This window comes from Bombina bombina, chromosome 2 (genome assembly GCF_027579735.1).
Source record: "Bombina bombina isolate aBomBom1 chromosome 2, aBomBom1.pri, whole genome shotgun sequence".
NCBI lineage: Eukaryota > Metazoa > Chordata > Amphibia > Anura > Bombinatoridae > Bombina > Bombina bombina.
In genome coordinates, this window is record NC_069500.1 from 71,911,704 (window position 1) to 71,922,041 (window position 10,338).

The window sequence follows — 10,338 nt, forward strand, 5'->3', positions numbered from 1 at the left end:
CCTTACTTGTGGGATATTCTCTTCCCCAACAGGAAATGGCAAAGAGCCCAGCAAAGCTGGTCACATGATCCCTCCTAGGCTCCGCCTACCCCAGTCATTCTCTTTGCCGTTGTACAGGCAACATCTCCACGGAGATGGCTTAGAGTTTTTTAGTGTTTAACTGTAGTTTTTCATTATTCAATCAAGAGTTTGTTATTTTCAAATAGTGCTGGTACGTACTATTTACTCAGAAACAGAAAAGAGATGAAGAATTCTGTTTGTATGAGGAAAATGATTTTAGCAACCGTAACTAAAATCCATGGCTGTTCCACACAGGACTGTTGAGAGCATTAACTTCAGTTGGGGGAACAGTTTGCAGTCCTTTGCTGCTTGAGGTATGACACATTCTAACAAGACGATGTAATGCTGGAAGCTGTCATTTTCCCTATGGGATCCGGTAAGCCATGTTTATTACGATTGTAAATAAGGGCTTCACAAGGGCTTATTTAGACTGTAGACATTTTTTGGGCTAAATCGATTGATATTAACACTTATTTAGCCTTGAGGAATCATTTATTCTGGGTATTTTGATATAATTATATCGGCAGGCACTGTTTTAGACACCTTATTCTTTAGGGGCTTTCCCAAAGCATAGGCAGAGTCTCATTTTCGCGCCGGTGTTGCGCACTTGTTTTTGAGAGGCATGGCATGCAGTCGCATGTGAGAGGAGCTCTGATACTGATAAAAGACTTCTGAAGGCATCATTTGGTATCGTATTCCCCTTGGGTTTGGTTGGGTCTCAGCAAAGCAGATACCAGGGACTGTAAAGGGGTTAAAGCTTAAAACGGCTCCGGTTCCGTTATTTTAAGGGTTAAAGCTTCCAAAATTGGTGTGCAATATTTTCAAGGCTTTAAGACACTGTGGTGAAAGTTTGGTGAATTTTGAACAATTCCTTCATGTTTTTTCGCAATTGCAGTAATAAAGTGTGTTCAGTTTAAAATTTAAAGTGACAGTAACGGTTTTATTTCAAAACGTTTTTTGTACTTTCTTATCAAGTTTATGCCTGTTTAACATGTCTGAACTACCAGATAGACTGTGTTCTGAATGTGGGGAAGCCAGAATTCCTATTCATTTAAATAAATGTGATTTATGTGATAATGACAATGATGCCCAAGATGATTCCTCAAGTGAGGGGAGTAAGCATGGTACTGCATCATTCCCTCCTTCGTCTACACGAGTCTTGCCCACTCAGGAGGCCCCTAGTACATCTAGCGCGCCAATACTCCTTACTATGCAACAATTAACGGCTGTAATGGATAATTCTGTCAAAAACATTTTAGCCAAAATGAACCCTTGTCAGCGTAAGCGTGGATGCTCTGTTTTAGTTACTGAAGAGCATGACGACGCTGATATTAATATCTCTGAAGGGCCCCTAACCCAATCTGAGGGAGCCAGGGAGGTTTTGTCTGAGGGAGAAATTACTGATTTAGGGAACATTTCTCAGCAGGCTGAATCTGATGTGATTACTTTTAAATTTAAATTGGAACATCTCCGCATTTTGCTTAAGGAGGTATTATCCACTCTGGATGATTGTGAAAATTTGGTCATCCCAGAGAAACTATGTAAAATGGACAAGTTCCTAGAGGTGCCGGGGCTCCCAGAAGCTTTTCCTATACCCAAGCGGGTGGCGGACATTGTTAATAAAGAATGGGAAAGGCCCGGTATTCCTTTCGTCCCTCCCCCCATATTTAAAAAATTGTTTCCTATGGTCGACCCCAGAAAGGACTTATGGCAGTCAGTCCCCAAGGTCGAGGGAGCGGTTTCTACTTTAAACAAACGCACCACTATTCCCATAGAGGATAGTTGTGCTTTCAAAGATCCTATGGATAAAAAATTAGAAGGTTTGCTTAAAAAGATGTTTGTTCAGCAGGGTTACCTTCTACAACCCATTTCATGCATTGTCCCTGTCACTACAGCCGCATATTTCTGGTTTGATGAACTGATTAAGGTGCTCGATAGTGACTCTCCTCCTTATGAGGAGATTATGGACAGAGTCAATGCTCTCAAATTGGCTAATTCTTTCACTCTAGACGCCTCTTTGCAATTGGCTAAGTTAGCGGCTAAGAATTCTGGGTTTGCTATTGTGGCGCGCAGAGCGCTTTGGTTGAAATCTTGGTCGGCTGATGCGTCTTCCAAGAACAAGCTACTAAACATTCCTTTCAAGGGGAAAACGCTGTTTGGTCCTGACTTGAAAGAGATTATCTCTGATATCACTGGGGGTAAGGGCCATGCCCTTCCTCAGGATCGGCCTTTCAAGGAAAAAAATAGACCTAATTTTCGTCCCTTTCGTAAAAACGGACCAGCCCAAGGTGCTACGTCCTCTAAGCAAGAGGGTAATACTTCTCAGGCCAAGCCAGCTTGGAGACCAATGCAAGGCTGGAACAAGGGAAAGCAGGCAAAGAAACCTGCCACTGCTACCAAGACAGCATGAAATATCGGCCCCCGATCCGGGACCGGATCTGGTGGGGGGCAGACTCTCTCTCTTCGCTCAGGCTTGGGCAAGAGATGTTCTGGATCCTTGGGCGCTAGAAATAGTCTCCCAGGGTTATCTTCTGGAATTCAAGGGACTTCCCCCAAGGGGAAGGTTCCACAGGTCTCAGTTGTCTTCAGACCACATAAAAAGACAGGCGTTCTTACATTGTGTAGAAGACCTGTTAAAAATGGGAGTGATTCATCCTGTTCCATTGAGAGAACAAGGGATGGGGTTCTACTCCAATCTGTTCATAGTTCCCAAAAAAGAGGGAACGTTCAGACCAATCCTAGATCTCAAGATCTTAAACAAATTTCTCAAGGTCCCATCTTTCAAGATGGAAACCATTCGAACTATCCTTCCTTCCATCCAGGAAGGTCAATTCATGACCACGGTGGATTTAAAGGATGCGTATCTACATATTCCTATCCACAAGGAACATCATCGGTTCCTAAGGTTTGCATTCCTGGACAAACATTACCAGTTCGTGGCGCTTCCTTTCGGATTAGCCACTGCTCCAAGGATTTTCACAAAGGTACTAGGGTCCCTTCTAGCTGTGCTAAGACCAAGGGGCATTGCAGTTGTACCTTACCTGGACGACATTCTGATTCAAGCGTCGTCCCTCCCTCGAGCAAAGGCTCACACGGACATCGTCCTGGCCTTTCTCAGATCGCACGGCTGGAAAGTGAACGTGGAAAAGAGTTCTCTATCCCCGTCAACAAGGGTTCCCTTCTTGGGAACAATTATAGACTCCTCAGAAATGAGGATTTTTCTAACAGAGGCCAGAAAGACAAAGCTTCTGGACTCTTGTCGAATACTTCATTCCGTTCCTCTTCCTTCCGTAGCTCAGTGCATGGAAGTGATCGGGTTGATGGTAGCGACAATGGACATAGTTCCTTTTGCGCGCATTCATCTAAGACCATTACAACTGTGCATGCTCAGTCAGTGGAATGGGGACTATACAGACTTGTCTCCAAAGATACAAGTAAATCAGAGGACCAGAGACTCACTCCGTTGGTGGCTGTCCCTGGACAACCTGTCACGAGGGATGACATTCCACAGACCAGAGTGGGTCATTGTCACGACCGACGCCAGTCTGATGGGCTGGGGCGCGGTCTGGGGATCCCTGAAAGCTCAGGGTCTTTGGTCTCGGGTAGAATCTCTTCTACCGATAAATATTCTGGAACTGAGAGCGATATTCAATGCTCTCAAGGCTTGGCCTCAGCTAGCGAGGACCAAGTTCATACGGTTTCAATCAGACAACATGACGACTGTTGCGTACATCAACCATCAGGGGGGAACAAGGAGTTCCCTAGCGATGGAAGAAGTGACCAAGATTATTCTATGGGCGGAGTCTCACTCCTGCCACCTGTCTGCTATCCACATCCCGGGAGTGGAAAATTGGGAAGCGGATTTTCTGAGTCGTCAGACATTGCATCCGGGGGAGTGGGAACTCCATCCGGAAATCTTTGCCCAAGTCACTCAACTTTGGGGCATTCCAGACATGGATCTGATGGCCTCTCGTCAGAACTTCAAAGTTCCTTGCTACGGGTCCAGATCCAGGGATCCCAAGGCGGCTCTAGTGGATGCACTAGTAGCACCTTGGACCTTCAAACTAGCTTATGTGTTCCCGCCGTTTCCTCTCATCCCCAGGCTGGTAGCCAGGATCAATCAGGAGAGGGCGTCGGTGATCTTGATAGCTCCTGCGTGGCCACGCAGGACTTGGTATGCAGATCTGGTGAATATGTCATCGGCTCCACTTTGGAAGCTACCTTTGAGACGAGACCTTCTTGTTCAGGGTCCGTTCGAACATCCGAATCTGGTTTCACTCCAGCTGACTGCTTGGAGATTGAACGCTTGATTTTATCGAAGCGAGGTTTCTCAGATTCTGTTATCGATACTCTTGTTCAGGCCAGAAAGCCTGTAACTAGAAAGATTTACCACAAAATTTGGAAAAAATATATCTGTTGGTGTGAATCTAAAGGATTCCCTTGGGACAAGGTTAAGATTCCTAGGATTCTATCCTTCCTTCAAGAAGGATTGGAAAAAGGATTATCGGCAAGTTCCCTGAAGGGACAGATTTCTGCCTTGTCGGTGTTACTTCACAAAAAACTGGCAGCTGTGCCAGATGTTCAAGCCTTTGTTCAGGCTCTGGTTAGAATCAAGCCTGTTTACAAACCTTTGACTCCTCCTTGGAGTCTCAATCTAGTTCTTTCAGTTCTTCAGGGGGTTCCGTTTGAACCCTTACATTCCGTTGATATTAAGTTATTATCTTGGAAAGTTTTGTTTTTAGTTGCAATTTCTTCTGCTAGAAGAGTTTCAGAATTATCTGCTCTGCAGTGTTCTCCTCCTTATCTGGTGTTCCATGCAGATAAGGTGGTTTTACGTACTAAACCTGGTTTTCTTCCAAAAGTTGTTTCTAACAAAAACATTAACCAGGAGATTATCGTACCTTCTCTGTGTCCGAAACCAGTTTCAAAGAAGGAACGCTTGTTGCACAATTTGGATGTTGTTCGCGCTCTAAAATTCTATTTAGATGCTACAAAGGATTTTAGACAAACATCTTCCCTGTTTGTTGTTTATTCAGGTAAAAGGAGAGGTCAAAAAGCAACTTCTACCTCTCTCTCTTTTTGGATTAAAAGCATCATCAGATTGGCTTACGAGACTGCCGGACGGCAGCCTCCCGAAAGAATCACGGCTCATTCCACTAGGGCTGTGGCTTCCACATGGGCCTTCAAGAACGAGGCTTCTGTTGATCAGATATGTAGGGCAGCGACTTGGTCTTCACTGCACACTTTTACCAAATTTTACAAGTTTGATACTTTTGCTTCTTCTGAGGCTATTTTTGGGAGAAAGGTTTTGCAAGCCGTGGTGCCTTCCATTTAGGTGACCTGATTTGCTCCCTCCCTTCATCCGTGTCCTAAAGCTTTGGTATTGGTTCCCACAAGTAAGGATGACGCCGTGGACCGGACACACCTATGTTGGAGAAAACAGAATTTATGTTTACCTGATAAATTTCTTTCTCCAACGGTGTGTCCGGTCCACGGCCCGCCCTGGTTTTTTAATCAGGTCTGATAATTTATTTTCTTTAACTACAGTCACCACGGTACCATATGGTTTCTCCTATGCTATTATTCCTCCTTAACGTCGGTCGAATGACTGGGGTAGGCGGAGCCTAGGAGGGATCATGTGACCAGCTTTGCTGGGCTCTTTGCCATTTCCTGTTGGGGAAGAGAATATCCCACAAGTAAGGATGACGCCGTGGACCGGACACACCGTTGGAGAAAGAAATTTATCAGGTAAACATAAATTCTGTTTTTATACTTTTTCTAAATTTTACAAGTTTGATGTTTTTGCTTCGGCTGAAGCAGCTTTTGGGAGAAATGTTTTCCAGGCTGTGGTGCCCTCAGATTAGGGTCCGTCTGTCTTTTTGTCCCTCCGGTTATCATTCAGTGTCCTCTAGAGCTTGGGTATATATAGTTTTCCCAACAGTAAGGAATGATGCCTTGGACTCTCCTTATATTAACCTTTTAACGCCGTTATGCCGTTCCATTCCGTCATAATTACACTGGGCTTTAGAGCCGTTATGACGGAATAGAACGGCATAACGGTTTTCAGCTCCTGTGCCCCCTCCGATATTTTGTTTGTTGTGGATCCGGTTGGGGGATGTGCCTAGCACCTCTGGCACTCCCCCAGGATCCAATCAGCATGGAGGGGGTGTATCGATTGTCCCCTGTAACACTGTAGCAGCCAATGAGTGGAATCATTGGCTGTTACAAGTGTATCTGCTTCCTCTCTGCTCTCAGTGCGATCTGAGAGAGAGAGAGGAAGACAGTTTAGTGTTTGTAGTGCTAGAGAGGGGAAAAAAAATATATAAAAAAAATAAATACAATATATATATATATATATATATATTTGCTGCTGATCACAGAGCTGCTACTGTGATCAGCCTAATATAACTTGGTTATCCAGTTAGGGCTTTGATCAGTGTTGATCAAAAGCGTTGGGGGTTTATTTGTGGGGGTTACAAATATATATATATATATATTGTTTTTGCTGCTGATCACTGAGCTGCTACTGTGATCAGCCTAATATTACAGTGATCAGGGCTTTGATCAGTGCCCAAAAGTTTATTTGTGGGGATCTTTAGTTATTATTAACCCCTTCCCTGCTGTTCCCAATCACTACCCTTCCCAGTTCCTTTTTTTTTTTTTTTTTTAAATCTGAGGGAATAGGGTGGGTGGGAATAGGTGGGTGGTAATTGGGAGGTGGTAATTGGGGTGGTTTAGTGGGATTTTGGGGAAGGTGAAGTGGGAATTGGTGGTGGTGAAGTGGTAATTTGTACTGAAAAAAATCCCTTATGGCACGCTATTCAGCAGAAGAGGCTTATGCCATTCTTGCCGCAGATTCAGGGAGTGAAACCCTCTCTGCTCTGTCTGACAGCGCAACCCTTACGGCATCAGATATAGAGCCCCTGAGTGATACATCTGATGCTGGTGCTCCCTGCTCGCCACCTAAATGGAGGCGTCGCACAAATGACCAAAATTGGATACCCCCAAATTTCACTGCCCCAGAAATGCCAGAATTTACTGAGACTCCTGGCATCACAAGTGATGTTCCAGTATGTGAGCCAATAAACTATATGTCCCTGATTCTGACAGATACCAGTTGTTATAGTTGCTCAAACAAATTTATATGCCAGCCAGTATCTGTCCAAAAATCCCCAATCTCTGTATGTCAGAAAAAATAGCTGGCACCCCACTGACATACCAGAAATTAAAAAGTTTTGGGCCCTGACATTAATAATGGGGATTGTGAAGAAACCCAGCATTCGTTCATACTGGAGCCAGAACCCCATCCTGGCTACCCCTCTTTTTCCAGGGGTTATGAAGAGGGACAGATATAAACAATTGCTGCGGTTTCTCCATTTTAAGGATAATACCAAGTGCCCCCCCCAAAAATGACCCCCCTGCATGACAGGTTATATAAAATAAGGCCCCTGATAAGCCACCTGTCCCAAAAATTTAAAGAAGTTTACATACCTGAGCAGGACATTTGCATTGATGAGTCCCTCTTGAAATTTAAGGGGAGATTGCTTTTCAAGCAATATATACCATCCAAGAGGTCCCGCTATGGGGTAAAATTTTATAAGCTCTGTGAATGCAGTACTGGGTATACTTGGGCATTTCGCATCTACCAGGGAAAGGATAGCCACTTGGATCCACCTGGCTGCCCAGATTCCGTTGGCACAAGTGGGAAAATTGTGTGGGATCTCCTACTACCCCTGCCTGCTAAATAAAGGGTACCATTTGTGGCTCGATAATTTTTACACCAGCAAAGAGCTATTAAAATTTTTATCTTATTTTGAAACCGTGGCCTGTGGCACAACAAGAAAAAATCGTAAAAGTTTCCCCCAGAAGCTGACATATGGAAAAAAAAGTAGGGGCACAACGTCAGCTTTACGCCACAATGAGCTACTGGCCCTTCGGTACACTGATAAAAAAGATGTGTACATGCTCTCCACAATGCACGATGAAGCTACAGTGCCAGTGTCTGTGAAGGGAAGATCTGCACAGATCCTAAAGCCAAAGTGCCTTGTGGAGTACAACAAAAACATGGGGGGGGGGGGGTAGATTTAGCTGACCGGTGCCTGCAGCCACATCTAATTCAAAGAAAAACTAGAACTTGGTACAAAAAAGTAGCCTTTTATATTATGCAGATCGCAGTATATAATGCATATGTGCTGTACAAAAAAACAGGCACAGGGAAAACTTATACTTTTTTGGAATTTGTGTTAAATGTAACATCTGATATTTTGTTTAACCAGACCCCTAATCCTCCCACTGTTCAATCTGAAAATGTTGAGCGACTCTGTGGCAGGCATTTTCCCACTAGGATCCCCCCCACTGCCTGCAAATTAACACCCCAGAAAAGATGCAGAGTCTGCTATAAAAAAGGAGGGAGGAGGGATTCTAGTTACCATTGCCCTGACTGCCCCTCTCAACCTGGCCTCTGTATCACTGATTGCTTTCGAATATATCACACAGAGTTAAACTTTTAATTTGAAAGCAATCTGTATGTGTTCCTAATTTATTTTATTTTATTTTATTATTCTGTATTCCTAACTTCATAAATCCCCTGACCTTGTCCTGTCCCTTTATATGTTAAGCCCATCCACTCTAAGGCCATTATAAGTTATACAAAACAACTAAAATACTCCTTTTAGAATATCCTGAGTTATCCACTTTTGCAAATGGTATGTCATGAGGGGGGTAATTTTCATTCCTGGGCTGCCATACTGTCTCAAAGGCAACATAGGTCCAGAAAATCAATGTGTCAAATTTCTATGCAGACCCTATATTGGGCCCTGTAACTTCCTAAAACCACATAAACCCTGTGCATAGGGGGTATTGTTGCACTCATGGGAGATCACTGAACACAGATATGGGTGTATTATAGCAGTAAAAAAATATAATGATGTTGATCTAAATAGAAAAAAGGCAAAGTCTGTGTGAAAAAAGCAAATAAAAAAATATGACCACTAAATTTGACCAGGTTTTGTGACTAAGTGGCTACAAAAAAAAGACTAAACATAGTCCTTTTTCAATACCCTGGGTTGTCTACTTTTGCAAATGGTATGCCATGGTGGGGTAATTTTCATTCCTGCGCTGCCATACTGTCTCAAAGGCAACAAAGGTCCATAAAATCAATGTGCCCAATTTCCATGCAAATTGGCAGACCCTATATTGGGCGCTGCAACTTCCTGAAACCACATAAAACCTGTACATAGGGGGTATTGTTGTACTCATGGGACATCACTGAACACAAAGATGGGTGTATTATAGCAGTAAAACATACAAGGATGATATAAACAGCAAAAAGGCAGTGTTTTTGTGATAAACTAAAACTGAAATATGAACATTACCTTTGGCCAGATGTTGTGACTAAGTGGCTACAAACAAAGACTAAACATAGTCCTTTTTCAATACCCTGGGTTGTCTACTTTTATAAATGGTATGCCACGATGGGGTAATTTTCATTCCTGGGCTGCTATAATGTCTCAAAGAGGACAAAGGCCCATAAAATGAATGTGCCAATTTTCCATGTATATGGGCAGATCCCATATTTGGCCCTGTAACATCTGTAAACCCCATAAAACCTGTACATGGGGGGTACTGTTTTACTCTTAGGACATTGACAAACACAAATATGTGTGTTTTATAGCAGCAAAACATAAAAGGTTGATGACAGAAACAGCCAAAGGGCAGTGTTTGTGCAAAAAACGCATACAAAAAAAATGAGCACTACATTTGGCCAGGTGTTGTGACTAAGGGGCTTCACAAAAAGATGTGACATGGGTCTTTTGGAATACCCTAGGGTGTCTTCTTTTGAAAATGGTATGCCATGATGGGGTAATTTTCATTCCTGGGCTGCTATAATGTCTCAAAGAGGACATAGGCACAGAAAATTAAGGTGCCAAATTTCCATGCATAAAAAATGAAATGGGCAGAAGACCCCATATTTGGCCCTGTAACTTCTGTAAACCCCATAAAACCTGTACATTGGGGGTACTGTTTTACTCGTAGGACCTTGAAAAACACTAATATGTGTGTTTTATAGCAGCAAAACATAAAAGGTTGATGACAGAGACAGCCAAAGTGCAGTGTTTGTGCAAAAAACGCATGCAAAAAAAATGACCATTACATTTGGCCAGGTGTTGTGACTAAGGGGCTTCACAAAAAGATGTGACATGGGCCTTTTGGAATACCCTAGGGTGTCTTCTTTTGAAAATGGTATGCCATGATGGGGTAATTTTCATTCCTGGGCTG